Genomic DNA, 27,117 nt, shown 5'->3' on the forward strand with positions numbered 1-27,117 from the left:
GAAGGCTATGTTTATTACATATTATCCCCCAAAGATGAACATGATTTAGAGATTGCTGTTGTGCTTGTCCTGGGAGGTATGTGTTGGAATGAAAAAGTCCCACACAAAGAGATTAGGCACAAGTTGAGCCCTGAAGTTGCATGCTCTGCTTCCTTTTATTTTTTTCTTTTTTAAGAAAGTATTATCCCGAGTTTCCTCTTGCATTGACCCAAAATAGTCTTTTGAGCAACTTTTTAAAGTTTTCATCTGCCTCCATCTTCCGTTTGGGGATTGCTTTTGTTTTCTAACTCCTCTCGCTACTTAGTTATTTACTAAGAGTTGAAGTAGTGTCAAAAAGCAGCAACATTACTTGCTAGATATGTAATATATACACACATCCACTCGCATGTAAATTTATCTCTGAATGGATTCTAAGGTGACAGGAAGAGAATCTGCAATTGGTCTAATGGAGCTAAACTTATTTCGACAATTTTTTTCTTGCAGCAAAAAGAACTTTAAAGAATTTAGTAGGTGAACTTAAATTTTTTTTTCTTTAAGGAGTTTTGTACTATATAGTCAACATTTTAAATACGGTCAACTATTTAAAAAATTTACCTGATCTCTAGTTCATCTCAGGATTTTCCAAAACTTTAGGGCTCAACTTCTTCCCCAGTTTGAATGATAATTATTTACAACTTAGAAGCAAGTATGCTGGCAAAGCCTGAGCCCCAGGACAAACTTAGATCTCTGAATTGTCATCACTGACTTTCTAAACTTGATTTGAAATCCAGAGATATAAAAATCTTAGTATTTAGGAAAAGCTGGAGGATCATATGGTTATGATTTGAGCTGTATTTTATTTTATATTTTTGATCACTCCCACGGCATGCTGACTTTCCAGGGCCAGGGATCAAACCCATGCCACAGCAGCAACCTGAGCTGCTGCAATGTCAACACAGGCTTCCTAACCCACTATGTCACAAGGGAACTCCTTGAGCTGTATTTTAAATGCCCTAGAATTTGATATTTAAAATAATTCTATGGTGAATTTTTTTTGGGGGGTGGGGTGTAAAGAATTGTCTCAGCATCTCTTCTGGATATAGATTCAGACCTTCCTAGGTGATGCCTCCCTTCCCCAGCCCCTTTCTGCACACCCCCTGCTTCACAGCTAGTATTATCTGTATTGTGAGCTCCATTTTATTACTCACAATACACGTAATCTTCTAACATGACTTCTGAAAAATTTACACTGAAGTATGCTTAATAGTAGGGAACATGAACTCTAAATTTGTCTGCCCTAGGGAACTCTAGCCCAAAGTGATCTAAATCATATTCAACTTTCTTTAAACACTTTCCCTTCAATATCAATGCATCATTTATACTACGATTCATAACAAGCCCTTGTTTACTTTAAAATGTTTTAAATGACTTACCAGTGTGTAAATTTGGTGTGATAGAAAGAGGTTCCATGTTCCTTCTGTTCCAGTCTGGCACACAGCATGGCTTTAAGGCAACAAAGAGGATTCATGTTTTTATCCACTCATTCGTTAACATAATTAGCAAGAGTTTTTTTGAGTGCTTCCTCTGTGTTCAGCACTGTGCAACGTATTGCAAAAAGACAGGTTCTTTCTTTAATTTTCTAGCGGGGGTGGGGGTGGTAAACATGAAAGCTCATAAATATAATAAAGACTACCAATGCTATCATTGAATTGTGCACAGTACACAGTCAAGGCCCTAACACATGGGGGAAAGGGTGTCAAGAAAACTTCACAGAGGAGGTCACATTTGCAGAATTTCCTGAAGCTGAGTGAAATGTTCACCAGGAAGAGAAAGGGAGTTCTGGACAGAGGAAGCAGCACAAGGAAAGATGTGGAGGTGTGAAAGGACTTGGGTGTTTGGAGATGTTTCAAGATGGCCTTTGGGGGTGCAGTGGGAGCGGAGAGAGATAAGGTTAGAGATATAGGTGAAGGCAGATTGTGTTGGGCTTTGTATACTATTTTTCAGCACAGAGTTTATCTTGTAGACAGTCAGGACCTCCCCAAAGAGTTTTTGGCAGGGGACTGATGCAAACAGTTTAGCAGCAGGGCAGATAATGAATTGAAGAAAGCCAGACTTGAGGCAGAGAGACAGGTTAGGTGACTATAACAAGAGTCCTGGTATGAAGTGATGACAGCATGAACTAAAGCCATAGATGGAGGATGGAGATGAAGGGACATAAATGAGAAGTGTTAGAGAGAGAGAATTAACAGGACTCGGTCAATCAATGTGATGTTGGAGGTGAGGAGAGAAGATAAAAGGAAGAGAAGGGTTTTAATTGGTTCTAGGGTTTTGATGGGAGATGGCAAATAGTGCCTTCCTTACCTTAGTGCAAAAAGAAGTTCATTTTTGTCTATTAGTTGGTTGACCCTGTGCCCAACACAAGTGATACCCCTTGTTGGATAAATGAAAGCCTCCACTGTGGCAGCAGGAAGTCAATCTGATGCATGTGAGTCAGGCCTTTGTGGTTCACAGACTTCTGCTGTGCCTTTTGAGATCGAGAAGTAGTGCCTTCCTCAGTGATTGAAGTACCCAAAGATCTGTAGGCTCTGCCGCCCTTGCTCTCAGCCAGTCTCCAACTGATGACCTTAGATCCCAAACATTTCCAGCTCCAGCCTCTACTAACCCACTGCCAAACTTTATTCATTATCTTGGCCATTTCCTCTCCTCCTCCCTGCCTAGGCATATAGCTATCCTGTGGCCAAGTGGTCTCTAGGTGATGGTGACTATGGGCTAGCCAGAAATAAGCTGGCTGGCTGCACTTCCATAAATGCAGTCGCTATATATACAAAGGAAGCCCCCAATCTTTTTTTTTAATTACTCAATGAATTTTATTACATTTATAGGTGTACAAAAATCATCACAACCAAATTTTACAGCATGTCCAATCTGGAAGGTGCTGCTAGTGAAGCTGCATAATCTTTGCCCAAGTCTTCCCTGTTTGGGAAGCCTAGCTGCCCTCTGACCCAGATAGAGACACTGCCTTTATCTTCTAAGGTTACTTGCTATACTAATACTCTTGAAAAGATATTCCGAGATATGTAGCTAAAAATGCCATGGAGAATTGCCTCCCAACAATAACTTATATTTCTACCAATTTCTGATAGTGGAATCAAGGAGTTTAATTTGGGGAATATTAAATTTGAGGTGTTAATGGGCTGTTAAGATAGATACCCCTAACACAAAGCCAGTAAGCAGTTGCCTATATGTTCTTTGAGCTCCAGGAAAGGAACTGTATTGAAGAAATTGGTTAGATGTTCATCCCTATGGGTGTCAGTTGCAACTATAGGAGAAGACAAGGTTATCCAGAGAGCATATAAATGAGAAGACGGCCATGAGTTGAAAGAACTCTGGGAATTAGCAATGTTTACATGATAGGAAAACAGGAGCAGCAGAGAAGTTTAAGAAGGAATGGTCAGATGAGAGAAAGAGAATTAAGAGAGAGCTACACCTTTTAATTCTTAATTTCAAGAAGGGAGGAGGCAGTGGTATCAAAAATACAACAAGAAGGTCAAGTATGAAGAAAGTGGGAAAGAGTCCATTGGCTTGAGAATTTTCAGGACACAGGTTATTTTTGCAAGAGCATTTCATTGGAGTGGTAGGTAGCAGCATGAAATGTGAGAGGAAGCTGATGGAGAGGGAACAAAGCAATGCAGACTATTTTTTGAAGTGCTTACCTGAAAAGAAAAGAGAAAGGGGTACAGAGTAAAACATAAATTGAAAAAAAAAAGGTTATTTAAGATGGAGGAAAATTGCAAGGATATATGACTAAGAAGGGGAAAGAAGCAGTGGAAGGATTGAAAGTGTAGGAGATAGAAGAGCTAATTGGTACAGCAAGATCTTCCTCTGTCAAAGAAAGTACACTAGGTTCCTATGGTTGTTATAATAGATTACTAACAGCTTCGTGGCTGAAAACAACAGAAATGTATTCGTTCATAGTTCTGGAGGCCGGGAGTTTGGAATTAAGGTGTCGGCAGGACTGCCTCTCTCTGGAGCCTGGGGAGAGCCCTGCCCCCTGGCTTCTAGCTTTTGGTGGTTCCTGGCTTTCTTTGGCATTCCTTGACTGTGGCATCATCACTCCAGTCTTTGCCACCACTTTCACATCGCTTTCTCCTCTATGCCTTTGTGTCTTCTCCTCTTCTGTTTGTTTCGCATCTCCCTCTGCCTTTCTCTACAGTCGTTATTGAATTTAGGACCCACCAGTCGTTATTGAATTTAGGACCCACCTGGACAATCCAGGATGATCCCCTTGTCTCAAGAACCTTAACTTAATCATATATTTGAAGACTGTTTTTCCAAATAAGATAACAGTCACATCTCCAGAAGTTAGGACATGGACATATCTTTTCAGGGACTATCATTCCACCTACTGCAGAAGTGATCAAGGGTAGAGGTAAAAGGATGAGTCTGAATATGAGATATGAATAGCTTGGAGAAAGGAAGTTAAGATAGGGATGTGCAAAAATTGGAGTTGGTGGGTCAGAGCCAAAAGAATTCTTACCTGGAAGCCTCAAATGTCTCTATGAAGCAGGAGACAGAGTCGTCTGTTCAGAAGAGAGGCAGGAATAGGACAGAGGGTAGGAGAACAATGAAATATCATAAAAAGCTGTGGGTGTAGGGGGAAAAGTTGACAAAGAACAGGTAAAGGGCAAAGTGAGGGAGGTAAGGAGTTGGGGGCTGTATGTTTATAGATCTTACACTTGTGGATTTAACCATTCCTTAATGCTTCTTTGGTCACATTTTTTTGTTTTTTTTTTGTCAGGAGAAAGCAGTAAAATGAAAATAACTACAACAACAAACAAAGAAAAGCAAAACAAATGCCCATGAGATGAAGCAGCAGCCTATTAACTTAGTCTAGACTAGCCCAGCAAATTCACTGCTTTCTCACCATGAAACCTGGGGAAACACTGATGGTGGCTAACACACAGCCAGGATTAATGTGGGAGAGAAGGGAATGAAAGCCTTCAGTCATTGGGAACTCCATGGGGAGCAGGGCAAATTGAGCTGAATTTTCTTTGGCTTCTGATCTAAAGTTTCTCCAGAAAAGGCTTTTCGAGGAAATGAGAGAAATGCCAAGAAGGGGAGTGTGCTAACTGTGGGGTAGATAAGCCTCTGAACATACTGTACTTGTCCAAGTGATCAAACCATAGGAACAAACTTCAGTCTGTAACCTTAGCCTTATTATCTCTTAAAAAAATTAACACGGGGGTATTTATTGGATACCAGCCATGTGTTGGCCTCCATAGTGCCCTGCATCCATATTTGGTGGAAATGGTGCCAGCATTTATAGAAAGGACTCCAGGCAAGTTCTGCTCTTTAGTTTTCCCACTGTGTATCATTAAATCCATGTCCAAATGTCCACACTTTTATGTGATCAGACATTTTTCTGGCAACTTCATGTATAAGTCAGTGAGTTTAAATGGAATCTTGATACTTGGATTAATGGAACAAAGATAAGAGATAAGCAAGAATTTTGTTTTCTGAGTCCATGCTATTCATTTCTTGGTTCCTCAAGCTCAAAGCTAACATGATATGGGTTATAGTACACTGTGGTTGCTAGATTTCATATTATATATATATGTGTCCTCTAGACACAAGGAGCCAAGGGAGTATTCACTTATAAACTATGTATTATATACTTTATAAGTAGGGCTTCTCAAACTTTAATGTGTCTATAAATCTTCTGGGAATTTTGTTATAATGTAGATTCTGTAGATTTGAGAGGACCCTGAGATTGTACATTTCAAACAAGCTCCCAGATGACACTGATGCTGCTGGTCCAAGGAAGATGTTTGAGCAGCAAAACATTAGACTATTTAAAAAACTTGTAGAATAATTACATGGGATCCAAACATATGCGGGTCAGTAGATGTAACATTAGAAAAAAAATCGTAGATGACAGAAGCTTACCTTATCTTTGTGGAAGATCCATCATTTTTTAGACTCTCAGTTAAGTCTTCATATTGACCATAAATCCACTTAGCTTTCTCTGTGGTGAGTATCCAGCAATTCCAAGGAACCAAAATATCTACTCTAAAGATAGTGAGGGAAAAATTTCTTAGGATTGAGGTTGAATGGGCTCAATGAGTACATCCCTATAAGGACTCTCTTTTTTATTTTAATATTAAACCTCAGGAAAAAATAGGACAATCTCTTGAGAAGAAAGAGCTTTTTGTTTTTATAATCAAGATGTCCATAGAAGTTTTGGAGGTATTTTTTACTAAGATTAATTAAGCTACTGGCAGATTTAGCTATCATAGAGGATTGTATAGGTTCCTCATTTAGTCTCTATTTTCTTCCTTCTTTTCTATCAGAACCAAATTTTGTGAAAATATTGCCCCTGACTCCACTGAGCCATGAGGCAAAGGGTAACTGATGCTGCCCCAGCTCCAACAGTGCGTCTGATCTCTTAAAAGGTAATCCCATTTTTTTTGCCAGTAGGGGCTTTGAAATGTGATGTAGGAACTGGGGGGCCTTGAGGACACATTCTCTCTCTCTCTCTCTCTCTTTTTTTTTGCCTTTTTTTTTCTCTTTTTAGGGCTGCACCCGCTGCATATGGAGGGCCCCAGGCTAGGGGTCCAATTAGAGCTGTAGACGCAGGCCTATGCCAGAGCATCGCCAGATCCAGCTGCGCCTGCCACCTACACCACAGCTCACGGCAACGCCGGATCTTTAACCCACTGAGCGATGCCAGGGACCAAACCCGCATCCTCATGGATACTAGTTGGGATCATTTCCCCTGAGCCACAACTGGAACTCCTGAGGACACATTTTCTTGCTCCTAAGAAAGATACACAGAAGAGAAAAATCCATTATCTGCATTTTGTGAGGACTCAAGCTCTGGAACTGGTGAAGTCATCTTCTAACCAGCCTGAGAATAAAAGCAGTAACAGTGGAGATAAGGAGAGAAATGATAATGTCAGTAGTCACTGACTTAGCCAATCATATAGCCCTCCTGACTTCTGGACGTTTAAAAATTTTTTTTAATTGAAATATTGTTGACTTAACAATGTTGTATTACTTTCAGGTGTACAGAAAAATGATTCTCATATATATATATATATATATATATATATATATATATAAATGAAAAGTGAAACATATAAAAATATGTTTGTATGTATATATTCTTTCTAGGATTCTTTTCCATTATAGATTATTACAAGATACTGAGTATAGTCCCTGTGCTATACAGTAGGTCCTTGTTGGTTATCTAGTCTATATATAATGGTATGTATATTTTACTCTCTGTTACTTGTAACTGAGAACATCCTTCTTGTTATCTCCACACTAAATAAAGTTGAGAAGGAGGACACCTAGAGGATGCTCATCCCTGCCTGAGGTGCTCTTAGAATCCTCAAGAGGATTACAGTGCAGTGGGAATTTATAACCATCTTATTAAAGCCATATAAACTCAACTGGGTTACACTGAAATAACCAACCACATTGATTCCCATCTGCTAGGTGAATAGATGAATTTCTTTCATTGTAACAAAGTTTCACCCCCCTCAAAAGTATTATTTAAAGCCAAATTTTCACATGATACTGATAATCTGAGAACTGAGCAGGTTTTTCAAACATTGATTTATTTATTTTTATTTTCCATTTTACGTACTTTGTGTGGCTTCTGATGAGTGACCCTAGATTACCCATGACTGCTTCTACTGTGCAGAGGTATATTTTAAGAAAAACAAGTCACCAGCCACTCTTTCTGCACTTTGAACACACACGTCGCCAGAGTGGATACTGTTCAAATGTGAAAAATTAGAACTCACATTGCAGTCCAGGCTGCTGCTATGCTTTGACACTGGCTTCTCCCAAAAGTAAATAGTCTGAGTTTGTTGATCATTTTTTGTTAAAACTCCATTTGTGAGTGTTGCGAAACATGAAATAATCTGTACATTTGCACCACTGAGTATGATGCTGTGTGAAGCAAAGGGGTTGAAGAATGACTTCTTTATAATAGCATGTGGCAAATCTCCCTAATGAGAGGTGGTTTACTGCGTAAGTCTCCTACACATGGTCCTTGACAGCAGGTGTCTGGAGAAAATCCTGTGAACATTTTCAAGTACACTGTTACTGGCAATTGGCAAGAAACGGTAAAGGTCTGAATGTGGAGGATGGATCCAGAAAGGAGAAGAAAATGCAAAAATAATAATAAAAGAGAGAGTGAGTAGAATCCTAAGCCCCCCAGCTCACCAGCTTATTTCTGCATTAAGGACGTGTATAAATAACTCCATTAGAGGGCACTAAACATGACATATTACCTCCACGGAAGAGAAAGGTCTTATTGTGCTCACACCACTGAGTTACCTAAGGCTCCTTTCTCAATAGAGAATGGATACAAGTGACCAGCTCATGTCAGTGGGGAGTTTAATTAAACCACTCAACGCTGGTCTGCAGAAGCTGAGAATGAAATTTATTGGGGGAAAATATTCATTTGGACAAGTTTTACATGAGATTTTTGCATCCCATGCTTAATGTCAAATGCAGGGCTGTCACTCATAATTGTGTTTTGGTGCACTGAACAAAGGTGCCTGGTCCAGGAGGTGAGTGGGGGGTGCAATCAAAGCCACGTTGCACTTGCCAAGCTGGAACCCTGGCTGTGGCTGCATTTGCTGGGAGCCAGGGGTACATTTTTTTCATCCCACAAAGGTACTTTCTTCAGCTAAGCCATGTGCTCTCCCAAAGGGACATCTATTTCACCAAATGGAAAGTAGTGGCATTTTTTTTTTAATGGTGCTTTTTCTAATTTGTCCACCTTGAGAAGACACCTTTTTTCCCCTCTTTGGCACAAAGGCGCATATAAGCTAACAGTTGCCCTATTATGAAGATTGAGTCTGCACGCAACATTCAACCATAGGAAAAGACTCACATAGAGGGCAATTGGGTATTTAACTACTCATCTGTAGGCAGACTATGCTTCTGCTTTGAGAACTTTTGTTATTGAAAAGTAGACATGGCCTTATTGTTTGCACGCTATTCCAGGAAATTGCCTGGTCTGCTGGGGAAAATTAGTAAGTTGTAGGAGGAAGGAACAGACTTATGTCCCTGAAATGTGGACTCTATAATCTTCCACTGCCACCCAATGCCCCCCTCACCCCCATATTGGTGCTTTTAGGAATGCAACGTGAACAGAGTCAATGGGGAGCATGTTTTCTTTTATTCCAAATGACATACTATACTTTTTTTTCCATTTTTAAAAATTTTGTTGAAGTGTGGTTGATGTACAAGGTTATGATAATCTTTGCTGTACAACAAAGTGATTCACTGATACATATACACATATCCATTCTTCTTCAGATTCTTTTCCCATGCAGGTTATCATAGAATAATGAGCAGAGTTCCCTGTTGCTATACAGAAGGTCCCCAGTGACCACCCATTCCATGACATATTACATTTTATGTCTGACTAGGGAGGGAGTGAAAAGAAAGCAATCAAGAGCAAAAGGAAATCACAGTCTGTTTTATTCCCTTCTTCTCCTTATCAAAGTTTTAGTGGTGATTTATTGTTTATTTTTGCTTTATTTTTAAATTAAAAAATGTTTTATTTTAAATAAATTTTTTTTTTTTTTTGCTTTTTAGGGCCACGCCCATGGCATATGGAGTTTCCTAGGCCAGGGGTCGAATCGGAGCTGTAGCTGCTGGCCTACACCACAGCCACAGAAATGCGGGATCCAAGCTGCATCTGTGACCTACACCACAGCTCACAGCAACGCTGGATCCTTAACCCACCGAGCAAGGCCAAGGTTTGAACCCTCAACCTCATGGTTCCTAGTTGGGTTCGTTTCTGCTGTGCCACAACAGGAACTCCTTAGTGGTGATTTTTAACTTTATTAATTGCTTTGTCAATTAAGCGAGAAAAACACTATTTCTCAAAAATTCTATTCTTTACCAAGGTGGTCATTTATTATTTCCTCAATTATTTGCTCTCCTTTTCTTGCGTTAAAACAGAATATCACTGAAGTGCCACGGTTGCCATTAGATGCATTTGAAGAGAAACTGTAAAGAAGAAATGAGCTCAGGAAAGAATTAGCCAAGCAGGGATGAGAGGAAAAAGAGGATTTAGAAGTGTTGAGACTTGCAGGATTGGACTATGTAGCCATTTCTTCCATCTACCAGTAAAAGAAAAAATTTAGAAATTCTTTGAGCAACCGTGTCCAATTAAAACTTAATCTTGGGTCAAAGAATAAATCAAGGGGCATGGCTACCATACCACTTGTTAAAACCTCTGAACCTATCACAGTGTTCCCGCTCAGATGGACAGAATGGTTCAGAGAAAAGAGATGAGGACATGTCTATCCTATTACAGACCAATAAACTCAAACTTCTTGTGATGGGAGATGGGTGGGGCCTTGAAAACTATAGGTGTGGCTACTGGCACATGGATCTACCTGGAATCAAATGGATACAAAGCCAGCGATATTTTGTGTATGTGTGTATGAGAGACAGAGAAAAAGAGAGATTGTCAAAAGAGCTGCCAGCTTAAATTGAAAAAAAAAAAAAAAAAAAAAAAAGAGTCTCCATTGTGGCTCAGTGAGTTAAGAATGCAACTTTATCTCTGTGAGATTGTGGGTTTGATCCCTGGCCTGGCTCAATGGGTTAAGGATCTGGCATTGCTGCAGATGTTGCTCATGTGTTGGTTGCTGTGACTGTGGTGTAGCCAGGCAGCTGCAGCTCTGATTTGACCCCTGGCCACAGGTTCGGCGATAAAAAGATATAAAAGCAAACCTTTGGGCCCCTAAACATCTACAGGCAGAAAGCAGTTTGAGAAGGATGCTGGCAAAGACCCTTAGGAACTCTCTTTTTAAGTAGTTTCCTTACTCACCTGCCCAACTCTAACAAGGATCCATCCCATGCTTGATATTTGGTCACCCTCAGTATCTAGATCAAATAATTCCTCATCTCCCACTCTTGATATCTGGCCACCATGGCTTGCCTTCAGCAAGAATCCTGTTAAGTCAGTTTAACAAGAATCACCCCACCCTTGGTGTCTTTCTCTTGTAATTTGTCACCCACTGATCCCTTCATTCTGCTCATTGACTATAAATCCCTACTTGTCCTTGCCGTAGTCAAGCTGAGCCCAATTTCTCTCCTATTCCAATAGTCCTGAATAAAGTCTTCCTCCTCATTTTCACAAGTGTCAGAATAATTTTTTCTTTAACTATGCTCAGCTGCAGATGTAGTCAAGGAGAATAATGACAAAGGAAGCGCCTCTTATGGAGCAGAGGCAAGACCCATGGAGAAAATGGACTGGAGAATAACATCCTGGAAGTAGAACTAGAGTCAAATCCAGGAGCACTTCCTCATCACAGAGTAAGAGACCTTTGCAGCATTTGGCCCGGGATGTCAGCTTTGCTGTTGGTAAGTGGCTGCTGTGTATCTCTCTTTCTGAAGAAGGCTTCTTACTGTGATCTTATTTCCAAGCTACTACTAGGTCTTGTATATAACTTGTATTTTAGTCCATACATTTCTCAACAAAGACAAGATATACCTAGAGTGGGATAGAGAGTATTAAGTGATCCTGGACTTCAAGTGTGCTTCATAGTTGGATGGAACTGTACATGTGGAGGGGAGGAAAGCAACTCTCTGTGATCCCAAGGGTAAACTGCAGCAGACTGTGCCATTGTCCCCCTGCTATTTAGTCTCCCTTTTCCTCAAAGAAGATGATTCATTCCTCCTCATTCATTGTCATGTGATTTGCAGGAACCCTCCCCACCCTACTCTGCCATCCTAGGAGGAGTGTATTTTGTGGAAATAAGTAAAGACCACCCAAATGAGAACAAACAGAGGCTATTTATTTGGCGTTTGCTACATAGCAAAGCAGTCAGCCTTCATCACTTGCGTTTGGCAGAGAGTCAAAGACAAGTGGGGGGAGTAGGAGAGCCTTTTATAGTGAAGAAAGGGGAGGCTTCAGGTGGGCTGATTGAGATTGTTGGCATGGAGAAGGTGGAAGCAAGCTCACTGCAAACGGGGAATGTTATGTGAGTGGTTTGGGAGTATATTTGGCTTCTCTGGTTAAACCTGAGATGGAAGCAGGGGCAAAAAAAGGGCAAAAAATATCTGACAGTCATTGACCAAATGTTGACCATTTGGAGCCCATTGCTACAGATGTTGTGGTTTGGCTTCCCAGGCTGGTTGTTGCTGAGTTTGTAGGTCAGAATTTTATTGCATCGTCTGGCAGTTGTGCACTTGTGTATTCAGTCTCTCCACTTTGTCTCAATGACATTGAACTTAGCAATGGGACTTCTTAAGTCAGTAGGATGTGAGTAGGCACCATATATGTCATGTTCAAGCAGAAGACTTGAGAGCCATTGCGTATCACTTTGAACTTCTTTCCCCTCTGCTGAGAGATTGGCGTGTCCAACATAGGGGTTTTTCTTTAGCCTGAGTTCCAGAACGTGAAGACTCACAGAGCAGAGCCACAGCCCAACCCCTGCCAAAAATACAGCTGCAATGGTCCTGGAATGCCTGTGAAATGTCAATGAAAAAATAAACCTTTGTTTTTTTAAGCCATTATCAATGGAGGTTCCTTGTTTGGGCAACAGAGCTAAGGCAGTCATTCTCTCGTTTGGACCAGAGAGACTCTGGTCAGAGGATAGTTCCAAAACCTAAATAAAGAGTTAAAGGCATGTTTTTCTAAGTATTAAGAAACAACATCTGCACCAATGAATAATAATAATACTGATAATAATAGCTACTCTTTATAGTGAATTATTTTGAAATTTTCATGTAGTGGAATGCAAAAAATAGAATTCACCATAATTTCTCTTAAAAATCTGTCTTTCTGGAAAAATAGTTCAGTGACTAGTAAGGTGAGATACTTAGAGGGTATAGGTGAGGCATAACTACCCTTAGTAAGTGGAGGGAGGGTTTTTTCGTCGCCATTATTGAGCCAGAGAGAAAAGGGGACTAGGAAAAGAAGGAGATGGGAGGTGGATCTGGTGAGATGGTGGGATGCCTTGGGGCTCTGGTGAGCCCTTCCTCCAAACCTCAAGTACATTTGTGAAGTTTATAAAACATCTGGATCAGGAAACTTGATTCACCTGCAAAGGGGCTGAGGTTCCCTCCAGACTGATATGCTGAGGTTGTCTGGTGGGTGCAGAAATATCAATGTAGAGATAATTATGGCCATGAGCCACTGGATGTTGCAAGTTGTGGGAAGTGCTTTTAGCAGTCACAGGCTGAAGGGTTGGGCCAAATTCAACCAGATTTCTAAGTCTTAGAGGGTTCCCATTGAAGGACAAATTGTATTAACCAAAGCCCAACAAGTAAATATTATTCCCATTTGACTGATGAGGAAATTGAGGCTCATAGCAATGGCCCAACTTGCTTTGAATCATATGGTGAGTGAGTTGAACAGCTGGGTTGAAAGTCTGATATGAATTCTCCCAAGGCTTTGCTCTTTAGTCTCTGTTATTGTGGTTCCATGGAAGTTTAAAATTTGATGATAAATTTAGAGCTTCTCAGAAAAATTTTAATAAAGGCAATTACTTAGAGAAATCTTTACTAAACATTTTCCTTTATTAATTTCATTTTAGCATCGTGCCTTCTTTAATGTATTTAGTACACCTTTTTAAAACTGCAAATTGTTCCTGTTGCTTTTGACCTAAAAGCCCATGGGGATGAAGGATCAAATCCAAATCCCTTGCCAGGGCACCCTTGCCCACCACCAGGCCCACCACTCCCACCACTCCAACCTCAGCTCACACCACAGTCTGATTCTGTCTGAGTTCTAGATGCACTGGCTTCCTTAAAGGCACCATAGTAGCCTTGCATTTACCCTTTTCCTAGAAGCTTCTTTTCACTATCCCCACACTCTTGTCAAAAACAAATGAACAAAAAAATCTTTCATGGAACTAAATCCTCCTCATCTTTCAGATTTTAATTTGCATATTTCTCTTTCTAAAATTTTTTAAAAATTTTTATTTTTTTATTCTTTTGTCTTTTTAGGGCCACACCTGTGACATATGGAAATTCCCAGGCTAGGGGTCAAGTTGGTACTGCAGCTGCCGACCTATGTCACAGCCACAGCAACCCCAGATCTGAGTCTCATTCTTTTTTTTTTTTTTAATTTTGAGTCAATTCTCTTTTTTTCTTTTTGGCATTTCTTGGGCTGCTCTCACGGCATATAGAGGTTCCCAGGCTAGGGGTCAAATCGGAGCTGTAGTCACCGGCCTATGCCAGAGCCACAGCAACGCAGGATCCGAGCTGCATCTGCAACTGCACCACAGCTCATGGCAACCCCGGATCCTTAACCCACTGAGCAAGGCCAGGGATCGAACCCACAACCTCATGGTTCCTAGTCCGGTTCGTTAACCACTGCACCACGATGGGAACTCCTGAGCCTCATTCTTGACCTACACCACAGTTCATGGCAACGCCAGATTCTTAACCCACTGAGTGAGGCCAGGGAGTGAACGTCATCGTCATGGATACTAGTTGGGTTCATTACCACTGAGCCTCATTGGGAACTCCCAGGTTATATATTCCTCTTTACTGCAACCTTTCCTATCTGACCACTCCCTTCAGATTAGATCAAGTCCTCTTCTTTTTTTTGTTTGTTTTTCAGCTGAAACTATGTCCTCTTGTTACATAGTCTTAAGAGCTCTTTTTTCTTCTCAGTTGTAACTCTAAACCCCTGCGATCATTCGTTTAATGAGAGACAAAAGGAGTTACAGTGGTTACAAGGGAAGTGAAACCACATTGCCTGGGTTCAAGCCTTGTTTCTGCTACTTATTAACAGGGAGGACCTTTGCCCTGATACTTAAGATCTGTGTCTTCTTTTCCTCTTCTATATAATGGGCATGAAATACTAGTACCTATTTCTGGAAAATCACTGTTTCTCTACCCTCTCACACAGATCACTTCTGGTGCTAGATGTGTGGAGTTTTTTTTCCTGCCATAACAATGCAGCTTAGTTCTCTGGTGGACGTGTACTTAATGTCCTAAAATTTAACTTGGTTATGACACGAACAGCCTGGAGTTTGCACAGACTACACAGGTTAAAAGGTCAGTCCCTGAAAACCACCCCCCACTTCAGATACCAATCACTAATGGTGGATCTCCAAGTTACCCACAACTTCTGTCTGATTTGGCTATAAATCGGGAGTTCCCACAATCCCCTCCTCAGGTTTGATAATATACTAAAATGGCTCCCAAAACTCTAGTAAACATTTACTTATGTTTCCCAGTTTATTATAAAGGAAACAGAGGAATGGTCCAATGAAGGGGTCCATAGGTGAGCTCTGGAAGTGTCCTGAGTGCAGGAGCTTCTATCCTTATGGAATTGAGCTCGCTATCCTGGAAGCTCATCACAGCTCTTCATTTAAGAATTTTTACAGGGCCTTAACTTCCAGCCCCACCTCACTCCCAACCCCCTGACCCTGCTTCCAAAAGATTCATGGCAGGGGCTGACAGCTATCACTTTATGGTGGCCCAGCCCCAACCTGACGCTTTGTAGCATAAGCTCAGGTGTGATCAAAAGACTTGTTATGAACAACAAAGATACTTCAATCACTTAGGAAATACCAAGAGTTTTAGGAACTCTGTACAAAGCCTAAATATTATAACAAAAGATGCTCTTATCACTCAGGAAATTACAAAGGTTTTAAGAGCTCTGTAACGGGAACCAAGGATAAAAACCAAATCTATATACACCTACTTCATATAGATATTACAAGCATTAAATGAGTCAGTTCTATGAAGGGCTTTGTGTAAAGGTGGAATCACTCTTAAATTTAAATGAAAAACAGACTTTCTCTTAAAATTGTTTCCTCAGAGGTAAAGTGAATTGAAAGATGAACTGGATATGCATAGGTCCATACATGTACACTTTTTGGGACTGAAGGAAATTAGTAAACTCAGAGAGAAACAGACTGAAAATGTCACTTTGTAATATGGTTTCTTCTTTGAGCTGGAATGGTATGGTCATGAAAACATGAGTTTAAGAAAATTCATCTCCTTGATGAGTTATGTGTCATTACTTGTTAACCAGTATGAGTGAAAAGTTATTTAAGTTGAAAGTCAAACACTTAAAATAATAAGTTTAGTCAAAGGAAAACATATTGACAGAATCTAGAAGGTAGTATTTTATTTGTTTAATAGTGAGTCATGTGATACCTTCTAACCTGTCCCATTTTCTGTAGTCTGCAATTATAGCCTCTTTCATGCCTAGAATAGCCAAGAAAATTTTTGAGAATAATGTTGTGACTTACCCTACAAGATATCAAAACATAAAAACTGAGACCATTTGATACTGCTGCAAGTATAGAAAATAAGGAATCAAAGATTAGGGAACCCAGAAAAAGACCTGTGAGTATGTAGAACCCTGGAAGAGGACAGAAGTAGCATTAAAATTAGTTGAGATAAGGACAAACTATTTACGAACACTAATGAAATAATTGGTTATTCATATGCAAAACATAAAATCACATTTCTGTCTCATAGATCTCCAGAAATAAATTCCAGATTTATTAGAGACAAAAATGATTTATTAAAGACTTTTAAAAGAAAACAGGAAAATATCTTTATGACATGTAAAAAAGGACTTCTTAGCTAAGACACAAAAAGCATGAACAGTGAAGGAAAGCTTGATAAATTTAATGTGGACTTTTTTTGTATAGCAAATATAATATTAGTAAAATGAAAAGGCATGCCACTAAATAGAAGATATTTGCCATAGCCAAGATTTAGTAACCATAATATATAAAGAGTTCACATTGATCAATAAATAAGCAGTTCAACAGAAAATGAACAAATTATATTACCAGGCAATTTACTAAAAAAGGAAGCTGAAGAAGCAATCAACATATGAAAAACTGGTTATCAGGGAATTGCAAATTAAAACAAGATCCTTTTTTGTACCCATCAATTTAACAAAAATTAAAAGTGTTGCAATGACAAATTTTGGTGAAATGTAAATTGGCACAACAGTTTGGAGTACATTTTGGTAATATCTAGTAAAGTTTAAAATGTATACAGTTCTGGGGAAGATTGATTCCAAGACCCCAGCAGATACCCTAAACCATAGACACTTAAGTGTCATATAAAATGGCTTAGTATTAGCATGTAACCTATGCATATCCTCCCGTATTCTTTAAATCATCTCTAGATTCCTTATAGTACCTGATACAATGTGAATAATTGTTAAGAGAATATAAAAGCTTTGTAAATAGTTGATGGTGTGTGACAACTTCAAGTTTTGCTTTTTGGAACTTTCTGGAATTGGGTGTTTTTTTGATCTAGGCTTAGTTGAATCCACAGATGTGGAACCCATGGATACGGAGGGCCAACTGTCTCTACCATGACCCAACAGTTACACTCCTAGAGAAACTTTCATGCATGTTCTGCATATCAATAAGGGTTCATTTTGAATATTAGAATCTTTTCTGACCATGAAGCAGATAGGCATTTATCAGAAGTTTTTTAATGGCTTTAGAGTTATTGAGAAGGCTGAAAACTCTAGGTTGTGCTTTCAGAAATGACTCCCCCAGGTCACAAAACTGGGCCGGCAGAGAAGCTGCTGCCACCTTTATGATCAGGAAGCTGCTGGCTCCAGAATCATAAGGCTGCTGCCAGAGTCAGTAAGTTGTCACAGCAGGTAACTGTCATAATCAGGAAAGTGCCATGATTAGAAAGCTACTGCTGTTGCTGCTGGATCCAGATCAATGCCATGTCTGCTATGATCCACACCAACAAAACAGATACCTTGCTCTGGCTCTTAACACCTGCAAAGCTCATGACTGGTCACTGGGTCTCAGCCAGCACACTCTCCATGATCACTCTTGTCAGCAGAGAGTAGAAAGGAGCACAGAAATGCAGGCTCTGCTTCACTTCTGCCTCCCAAATCTTGTTGAGTTCTTCTGATGGGCAGAATATAAATTACTAATATGTAATCACTAATACATAATCACTAATCTCTGTGATTCCTCTCAGAAATGTGGTATACCTTTGGTTTGCTAATATAGAAAGGACTGGTAGTTCCAGAAACTTCCTTTTGGCTTCTTACCATATGTAATAGCCATCACTCAGGAAGCTATGTGAGGATTCTTCTAGTTGTCTTTTTGTTTGTTTGTTTTTTCAAACCTGCATGCAGGAATAGGGAAATAACCACACGATGTGTTCAAGATTATACTCTATCCATTGTGAGATGGACTTGGATCAAAATTCCATTTATCACTTGACCACAGTAGGTCTCCCTTCTTTATAGTTGACCACGATGGCAATATAGGACCCCAGGGATTAATATTTACTCAGAGCCAGATGCAGTAATTCTTTAGATAAAGATCTGAGTAGTTCCCTTTTCTCAGGGCACGATTATACTAGTAAATACCAACAGATCCCTAGGTGGAATATTTATATTGAGGTCTTGTGGCAGTGTCTCAGCTTTCTCCGTCAGGTGATCCTGGCTTCCACATTCATGGGACTCTGGTACTCAGATCTGAAGATTGGGCCAGTACCCTCGGTTCCCTATTATTTTGACTAAAGTAAGGCCTCCATCTGTCAGGCAAAGAGGTATTTTGGTCCTTGTGGGATATGGAGAACTTATGAAACTGTTCTGTCACTGAAGCCTTACTTTCTACTTAGAGGGTCTACTTCTTTATCTCTAGCTGTTACTTGCTTCTGCATGATCTTTGATACTCTGAGATGGCCTCATCCTTATTTAACTCAGGAGTCTATTTCTGGGGAAACATCTACTGTCTTGATCCCTAGCCTGCAAAACAGTGATGCTGCAGTGATTTATTTATCTGATAGAAGTGGGAGGGGCTACACTTGCTAGAATGGAAAGCTCAGTGGACTTGGATCTTCAAGTACTCAGAGTCATCTAAAACCATTCAGATATCCTTATTCCAATTTGTAGTGTCCGTTTCTTTCCTAATTAATGTGCTTTCATATAAGAGGCCAAGTGAGGCTGTGAATTTAATTTAGGTTGTATTTAGGCAACTTGTTGCATCTGATAGGAATGTGGAATAGATATTGCTCACCTAGGTCATGAATGCAAAACAAGATGTGCAATAATAGCTAACATTTATTGAATACTTACCATGCTCTCATCCAAAGAAGTAGAAAGAAGAAAAACTCTAAGTGTTCATTAAAAGAATGTCTAAATAAGTAAACTAGTTTATTTATTAATCATACTAGTTTATTTATTTAATCTTACTATTCAAATGTTAAAATGAATGAACTGGAACCATAGAGATCAATAGGAAGATATCTTAGAAGGATAATGTTGAGCTCATAAAAAGCAAGTTGCAGAAGGATTCATAAAGAATGAGCATTTCATGGGCTTATGAAGAATCAACAGCAGATTCAAGACAGTGGCTTCTGAGTGATATAAGGAAAGTGGTTACTGGAGTTCTTTGATTGTGTCCAGGTGTGCTGCTGCATCACCCAGTCCTAGGGAAGGCCCTTCACAGAGATTATAATGTGTTACCATGCAAGGGAGTCAGTCACATTCCAGGCTTAGAAGAACAATACCTCCTGCAGTTGCTCAACATGCCGGCCCTGAGTGTGCTCAGAATGCATTTTTTTTTTTTAAGCTGGATGAGATGGGTATACCAGTGTTCATTATAATATTTTCTATGAATTTCTATAGGTAAGAAAGGTTTTATAATAAAATATTCTATGAATCATAATACAAGTTCAGTTTCACCTATGAAATTCTCTGTATCCTGATCTGGGAAACATCATCTTTCAATCCTCTAAGTTTGACAGCCATGCTCCATTTTGTAGCTCTTGTTCCTAGGATTTCAGACCAGAAGATGAGGCACACTTTTTTTCAGTGATAGTCCTCATTTGAGCAGTTCTTTGGCATTGATTGGTCAAAAGAGGCCGAGGGAGCAAACCATAAGTGTGTGATAAATGATCCAGTGGCTAATGAAAATTTTTAAGAACTGACTCATTGCATATTTCCTAAGCACTTTGAGGTCATTAATTTTCACTGGCATTACTGCTTAGACTCAGGATTCTCATAGTTGAACAATGATTTTTTTAGTTGACTTTTTTTTCACCTTGGTCTGAAATACAACCACAATAATCATTACGAACATTTATTGAGTTACAATATGCTTTATATACAGTAATTCATTTAAATATCACAACAATTTTAGGAGGTAGATACTATTACCTCCATGTTTCAGATGAGAACATTGAGTAATAAAGATCAAAGAACTTGTTCTAGGTCACATGGCCGAAAACATGGTAGAGCTAAATCTGGGTATAGCTATCCCTAAAGCTTGTCTAAATGTTTCATCTCTAAGACACATTTTTCTAAGTTCTCTTTGAAAGCTTTTCACTCAGATGCTATAGAAGTAGAGTCCCCAGGAGTTCCCGTCGTGGCGCAGTGGTTAACGAATCCGACTAGGAACCATGAGGTTGCGGGTTTGGTCCCTGCCCTTGCTCAGTGGGTTAACAATCCGGCGTTGCCGTGAGCTGTGGTGTAGGTTGCAGACGCGGCTCGGATCCCGCGTTGCTGTGGCTCTGGCGTAGGCCGGTGGCTACAGCTCCGATTTGACCCCTAGCCTGGGAACCTCCATATGCCGTGGGAGCGGCCCAAGAAATAGCAACAACAACAACAATAACAACAACAACAAAAGACAAAAAAAAAAAAAAAAAGAAGCAGAGTCCCCACTGCCCTTTAGCCCCCACCTTCCAGATTTATGCACCTTAAACTTATAATATAGTAAGAGATTAACTTCCATCCAGGGAAGAAAGTCCTTCTAGAATATCAAGTTGAAGATTAGTCAGTAGACAGAAAGAGGAAATTCTAATGTTACTAGGGAATTTAGTAAAATTTACACACACCACACCCACACATATATTAAATTCTCTTTAAAGTGAGGGATTTCTGAGTATTCATTTCATGTTCTTCACACAGTCCAGTGCATATAGCCTTTTTAGAATTCCAAACCTATCTCTCATTCCGTTTTGTGGTTTGTATAACTGATTGTTTGACCAACTTCTGCAATTACTCTCCCAAGCTACATGAATGAGCCCACCTCAAAACTTCCCATCTAGTGCATTTATGAGGGAGAAAAACGTCTGGCAAGTTGCAGGGTGTATTCATGGAAATATTATGTTTTCAAAAAACAAACAAATACAAGCAGTGAAATCTTGGGTCCTGGGTCAAAGATTTGGGGCATCTTGTACATCATTTTCATGGGTGTGAGTCAAAGGCTTTCTATGTTAATAGTTCATTTTAGAAAGAGTAAAAATGATTTCTTTGAATGTTGACAGAGAAAGAAAACTCACAGAGGCCCTTTACACTCAACCTTGGCCCAGCAGCAGTAGCCGGGGGCGGGGGGAGGGCGGGGAGGGTTAGAGGTTGCTGAAGCAATGACCTGTATTACATAATGCCTCCCATCTGCCCACAGATGTGTGAGTTTGCTCACATGTTTTATTAGACTTTTATTACACTTTCAAACAGCTCTAGCCCATCTGCATTTGCCAGCCTGGATGCAATTTCTAAAATACCTAATCCATGAGCTAGCTATTCAGTAGAGGCAAACATATATTGAAATTTATTCTTTGATCAAGTCCCTGGTGCTGTTTGGATGATACTAACACATTTCATGGATATAAGAAATAAAATTGATAGGGCAGGCATGGCAGGCTTTCTGATGATGATAATGATCTGAAGATGATCATGACAGTGATGTCCTTGTCTGGATCAGCTTGGAGCCAAAGGCTCTAAATGAGAGTTAGTGTTCTGTGGTTAACATTAACTCTGCTCCCATCCTTTCATAATTTGATCTACATGGAGAGAAGTCAAGAAAAACAATAACAAAACAAAGCAAAAGCTGTTCACATCAACTCTGCCATAGGCTGCCATCACAAAAATATCACAGACTAGATGGCTTATCCATGGTGGACATTTATCTCTCTGTTCTGGAGATAACTGCTCTCCAGACAGTCCTGGAGGCTAGAAGTCCAAGATCGAGGTGCCCAAATGGGTGGGTTCTGGTGAGAGCCCTCTTCAGGGTTAGTAACTGATGACTTCTTCTTGTCCTCACATGGTGAAGAGCACAGAGAGGGAGAAAGCTCTCTTGAGACTCTTTTAAGGGCACTGGTCTATTCACAAAGGACTCACCTAATGAACTCATATAAGCCTAATTATCTGTTGACAGCCTCACTTCCTAATACAATCACATTGGGAGGTAAGTTGTTTGTTTGTTTTTTTTTAATATCCACCATTGTGGTTTATTCATTTAGTAGAACACTTTACAGTGTGAAAATAAACTATAGCATTATGCATAAACATGAATGGATTTTTTCAAATACAATACTGTGCAAAAAAGAAAGTTATAGAAAAATACGTATAGTATCCTACTTGAAAACATTGCATCACAATACCTTTTTTAACTTGTAAAGTTGATTTGTTTCAGGGGTACAGCAAAGTGACTCAGATCAGATATATATCTGAACATGAATATGTATTATTTTTCAGATTCTTTTCCATGATAGATTATTATAAGATATTGAGTATAATTCCCTCTTCTATCTAGTAGGTCTTTGTTGTTTACCTATTTTATATATAGTAGTTTGTATCTGTTACTCTCAAACTCCTAATTTATGCCCCCTCCTTTTCCCTTTGGTAACCCTAAGTTTATTTTCTATGTCTGTGAGTCTATTTCTGTTTCGTAAATAAGTTCATTTGTATCATTTTTTAAGATTCTACATATAAGTGATATCATATGATATTTGTTTCTATCTGACTTACTTCACTTAGTATGATAATCTCTAGGTCCATTCATGTTGCTGCAGGAGGCATTATTGCATTCTTTGTCATAGCTGAGTATTATTCCATTTCATACAGGTACACCACATCTTTATGGGAGGTGGAGTTTTAACATGTACATTTGGTGTGGAGAAGGGGGACACAAACATTCAGTCTATAGCAAACTCCATTGTAAATTTTTTTTTTACTAATAAAAATGATTTGAGCAAATTTTTTCTCTTTAGCCCATCAATCGTTTGGCCTTGAGTTAGTCATAACCACCATTTGTCATAAAAAATGCAATCTTGGAACTCCTCTGAGAGCCTAAGAAAACTTTCAATGGCATATTAGAGATTCCATGCCTGGATAATAGTGGCTTTCTTAGGCTGAATTATTCATATGGTTAGTTGGAAAGGTCTGCAGAGTAAAGCTGGATGATTTTCATCTTTTGATTTAGGGGTAGGATTTGTAGGAGACTAATTTTATTCCTTAACTTAAACTGAGAAAGCTTTTGAGTTTTTTAATATCCATTTCTGGCAGCCCTCTATCAACGGATGGAATTTCTCTTTTCACAGTCGCATAAGCAACTGTTCCATTCAGATGCCATTTGTGAATGTAATACATTTTCAAATTGTTTGTTCCAGTTCAAAATGTGTTTCACATATACTAGGAAGTTAAGAAACAATGTTCTCTCTTTTATATTTTAGCATGTGCAAAATTTATTGTGATGTTACCATGTGATTCATTATTTCATTTTTATTTCAAAGGAATACATCCTGAAGTAGCATTCATTTAGCAGATAGGTCCCTGGCTTCCTAGTTCTGTTTTGCTGTGCTACATCCAGTCCAAAGAGGAGGAATATTTGCAGGTGCCATGGAACTCCTGCGTTTCACTTGCATTGGGTAACCCTAGAAAGGAGGATTTCTGTACACGAAGCCAATGTAGATTTGTCCAAAGAAAGCATCCTTGAGTCTCAGGCTGAAAATAAGGTATTGGGTTGTGTGAGGGGATGAGGCCAGCAATTGGTAACCCAGTGAGATTCTTCCCTGACAAATTGTAATTATTTTCACATGTAAGCAAAGAGACAAATGAATATCACTTTCAAGCCTCTCTCTGACTAAACACACCAACCAGAAATGCCTCTACCTACATCATTTTAAAAGAAATCCAGAGGGGCTTTGACAGCATGTGAGCTATTTCCACTGACCTTCTTTCACTGAATGTTTCTCACACTTATTTGCTCTTTATTTTCATGTTTATAAAATGTGTTCCCAAGCCCTTTAGGATAAAATCAACAATAGTACCCAAAGCTCCAGCTAAAGATTCCCAGTGGGAGGGTCTGGGCCTTTTGTTCTGGAGGATCTAATAGAGTGTGAAGCTGACACAGAAATGGGAGGACTATTCAGCTAAAATTAAAGTCTTTGTCCCTTCATTAGTTGAACTTGAACCTCACGTTTCTGAAGTTCTTCTAGGTTACTTTTCCCTATAATTCTGATTTAATCAAGGTGAACAGGGAAGCTTATTAAAATCTCTCTCTCTTTTAAAAAGAGCGCAAAAGATCCCATTTGTTTGGGGCAGCTAACATTCTTGATTTTTTAAAAACGAGATTTTGGAGAAATTGGCTTGAATCTCAAGAATACATTATTAATCATTGAGGAAGATTTTGTTTTTTTTTTTAAATTCCGACAGAGACATTGTTTTATCTTATTAGTTTATTGACTTTCTCAGCCCTATTGGGAAAGGTGAAGGGTCAACAGCCAGGCCTTCGTGTGATTAATGAGCTAATGTGATTAAATACAATTTATTTTTATTATTTTTTGGTTTGAGGGAAACTGCTGAAAGTGAGAGGAAACTTTCGATTGTAACTTTTATTATTGATCTTCTAATTTCCGTATCAGACTTGCTGTATCTTACTTCTAATGTGAGCTCATTTCTTGCTTTCTTCAGTTAATAGGAAAAAAGGCGAGAAAATTAAAAGACATGATTGAGGATGTGCAGATAAGTGGCTGTGGCATTTCTGTGATCGCCATTATACAATTCTTTTGTATTTCCAAATTGCAACAAGAACTTATCGCCAAAGCCAGTTAAATTGTCAGATTCTGATACAAAAGATTCTATGAGGTAGCAGTTTTCTTCCTCTTTGAGAATGGAAATTTCTCCTCTTTCTACTCGCTGCTCTATTCATCAAAACATTCCCTATTATCTTTCCAAGAAGGGGATGGTAGGGAAAATGAAAGAAAAGCCCAACCAACTGAAAAGGAAATTTCTTTACATATTTTTTGAGGTTTTATTATATTCTTTGCTTGACACTAAACTCCCTATATTACTTAACTCTGGGAATGTAAATTCTTGCTATTCACAGCAGGAGGTAATAAAGATTCCATAAGACCTTCCGATTTTAAGTAAATTAGACATGTAAGAGGCCATTACTGTTTTATTACTCTGCTCAGAGCAGATGTTTAAGGTGATGACAGTGAATAGGGGGAATGAGCTATGAATGTGCTATTGGGTAATTTAACATCAAATTCAGGTTTTAAAAACTGCAATTATATACAAGCGCTGACTTAAATGAAGCAAAAAAACGAACACCCAAACCCAAACAAACAAGCAGAAAACTTCAGAAAATGCTTAGGGAATACCCATTATGGACAGAACCCAGGGACACAGAGTATACTGTGGGAATGAAAAGATGAGTAAAGCTTTAATCCGTGGGGAAATGATACTGGCCTTGTAAGCAGCTGTAGTAGGAGACAAATTCTTCGGTTTCCTAGACCCCATCTCTGAATCTACCCAGAGGGTCATAAATTCAGATGCTTATAGGGAGCAGGTAGGTAAATAAAACTGGTGAAACCAGTGAAAGGTGAGAGCAGTGGCTAACAGAAGGACCTGTAGTTATTGGAAAGGTAGCCATTGCTAATCAGTTCCCTCTCATTACTGCCAAGTGGTGACTTGAGTCCAGAGTTGTGATATCTTCTAATTTTTCAAGAGGAGCTGGAACTTGATTTTGTTGGATGGAGTCTCCCAAGGTTTAAATGTTGTTATATAACATTGTTTTAAAAACTGCTGTACATGGCAAACAAAATTCATTTATTGGCTCAGCCAAAAATGGGCTGCTGTTTGTGATCTCTGCTTTTCTCCCTGCTGTTGGATTGACCTCATCCATTCCTATGGGCTGTAGCTTACTTATATGCCTATAACTTTAGCTTATATACCTATAGCTTACAAATTAGATATGCCTTAAGAGCCATTGGCACTAGCTGATCCTGCTTGGGTAGCTTTTGAGAGTATCTCTTGGGCTTTCCACTGTTTTCCTTTCTGCTTTGGAGGAGGTGTTGATTCAAGTAGCATTCACCTATTCAGAGCTGGTGTACAAGAAGCGTGTGCAGGATGTCGATGGCATGGAACAGAGACTCCCCTGTATCTCCCCTGTAGTTCTGGTGGCAGAGTACTGACCTCAACTCCAGCTTGGGCTCACAGGACTTGGCCGGCAAGGACACCACTCTTGCTCCAAGTACTGAGCAAGGGATGACGATTCTTCAAGCACTCTTTGGCCAAGGTATGAATTCTTAAGATAACCTCTGCATTTCATGGTTAGAACATATATATACACATACATAAAACCCTCAATTTTCTCTTAAATGCTGCACTCCCCCCGCCCCCAGACTTCCCAAATTCCTCAGAAGTTATAGTCACTAAATTCCAAGTCTTCACCACTTTTGTGAGCTCTAGGCTCCCTAAATTTCTCAAAATGTTTACACCTTGTTGCCAGATTGTTATACATATGTTATTTTGGTCTAATGTTATTGCACCCCAGCCTCCCTGAATTGAGGCAGCCCTTGACACACCCTCAGTCCTGTTGAACCCTCAGACATCCCTCAGGAAGACTCAGAGCTCATGGGTGATGTGAGGCCATCTGTCTATATCTGCATCGAGTGATGGTGCCTGGTGTCATTCTAATTTTAAATATTAGAGGGGCTTACTTTCTTATTGTTTAGTTAAAAAGTCAGTAGAGATAGAAGTTCTAAAACTTCTTCCTGCATCCTGAGATATGTTGCATTTCACTTAGCTAACTATTCCATGAAGAAACTTGACTCTGTGGGTTTCACGTTTCTTCACTGGATCAATGTTGTAATTGCTATAAAATGACAATGTAAGTAAGAGTTTGGCATTGTCAGGAATGCATTATTCTGTAAGAGGAGGGAAAGAGATCTGATTCTCACTCTGTTGTCCTGGCAATAGACAGAAAAGCAGCATGAAATATGACTTTCATTTGTTTTTCATCATTTATATGCCCTATATGGGATATTGTGACTGACCCTCCTAATTCCGTAGGGCCATCAGTTGTCAGTTTGCCATGTGCAGAGAGTTTCAATGTTGCGACCATT

At 39.4% G+C, this 27,117-nt stretch overlaps 1 long non-coding RNA gene across 1 annotated transcript in view; it reads left to right on the top strand.

The window, feature by feature from the left end:
• The first annotated feature begins 6,325 nt into the window (after nucleotides 1–6,325).
• Nucleotides 6,326–27,117, top strand: part of LOC125137674 (uncharacterized) — a 109,981-nt gene continuing 89,189 nt past the window's right edge. The window contains exons 1-2 of the long non-coding RNA XR_007137473.1: nucleotides 6,326–6,431; nucleotides 11,190–11,379. This is a non-coding gene — a long non-coding RNA (uncharacterized LOC125137674). The remainder of the gene's footprint in view (nucleotides 6,432–11,189; nucleotides 11,380–27,117) is intronic.

Source organism: Phacochoerus africanus, chromosome 10 (genome assembly GCF_016906955.1).
Source record: "Phacochoerus africanus isolate WHEZ1 chromosome 10, ROS_Pafr_v1, whole genome shotgun sequence".
In the NCBI taxonomy this organism is placed as follows: Eukaryota; Metazoa; Chordata; class Mammalia; order Artiodactyla; family Suidae; genus Phacochoerus; species Phacochoerus africanus.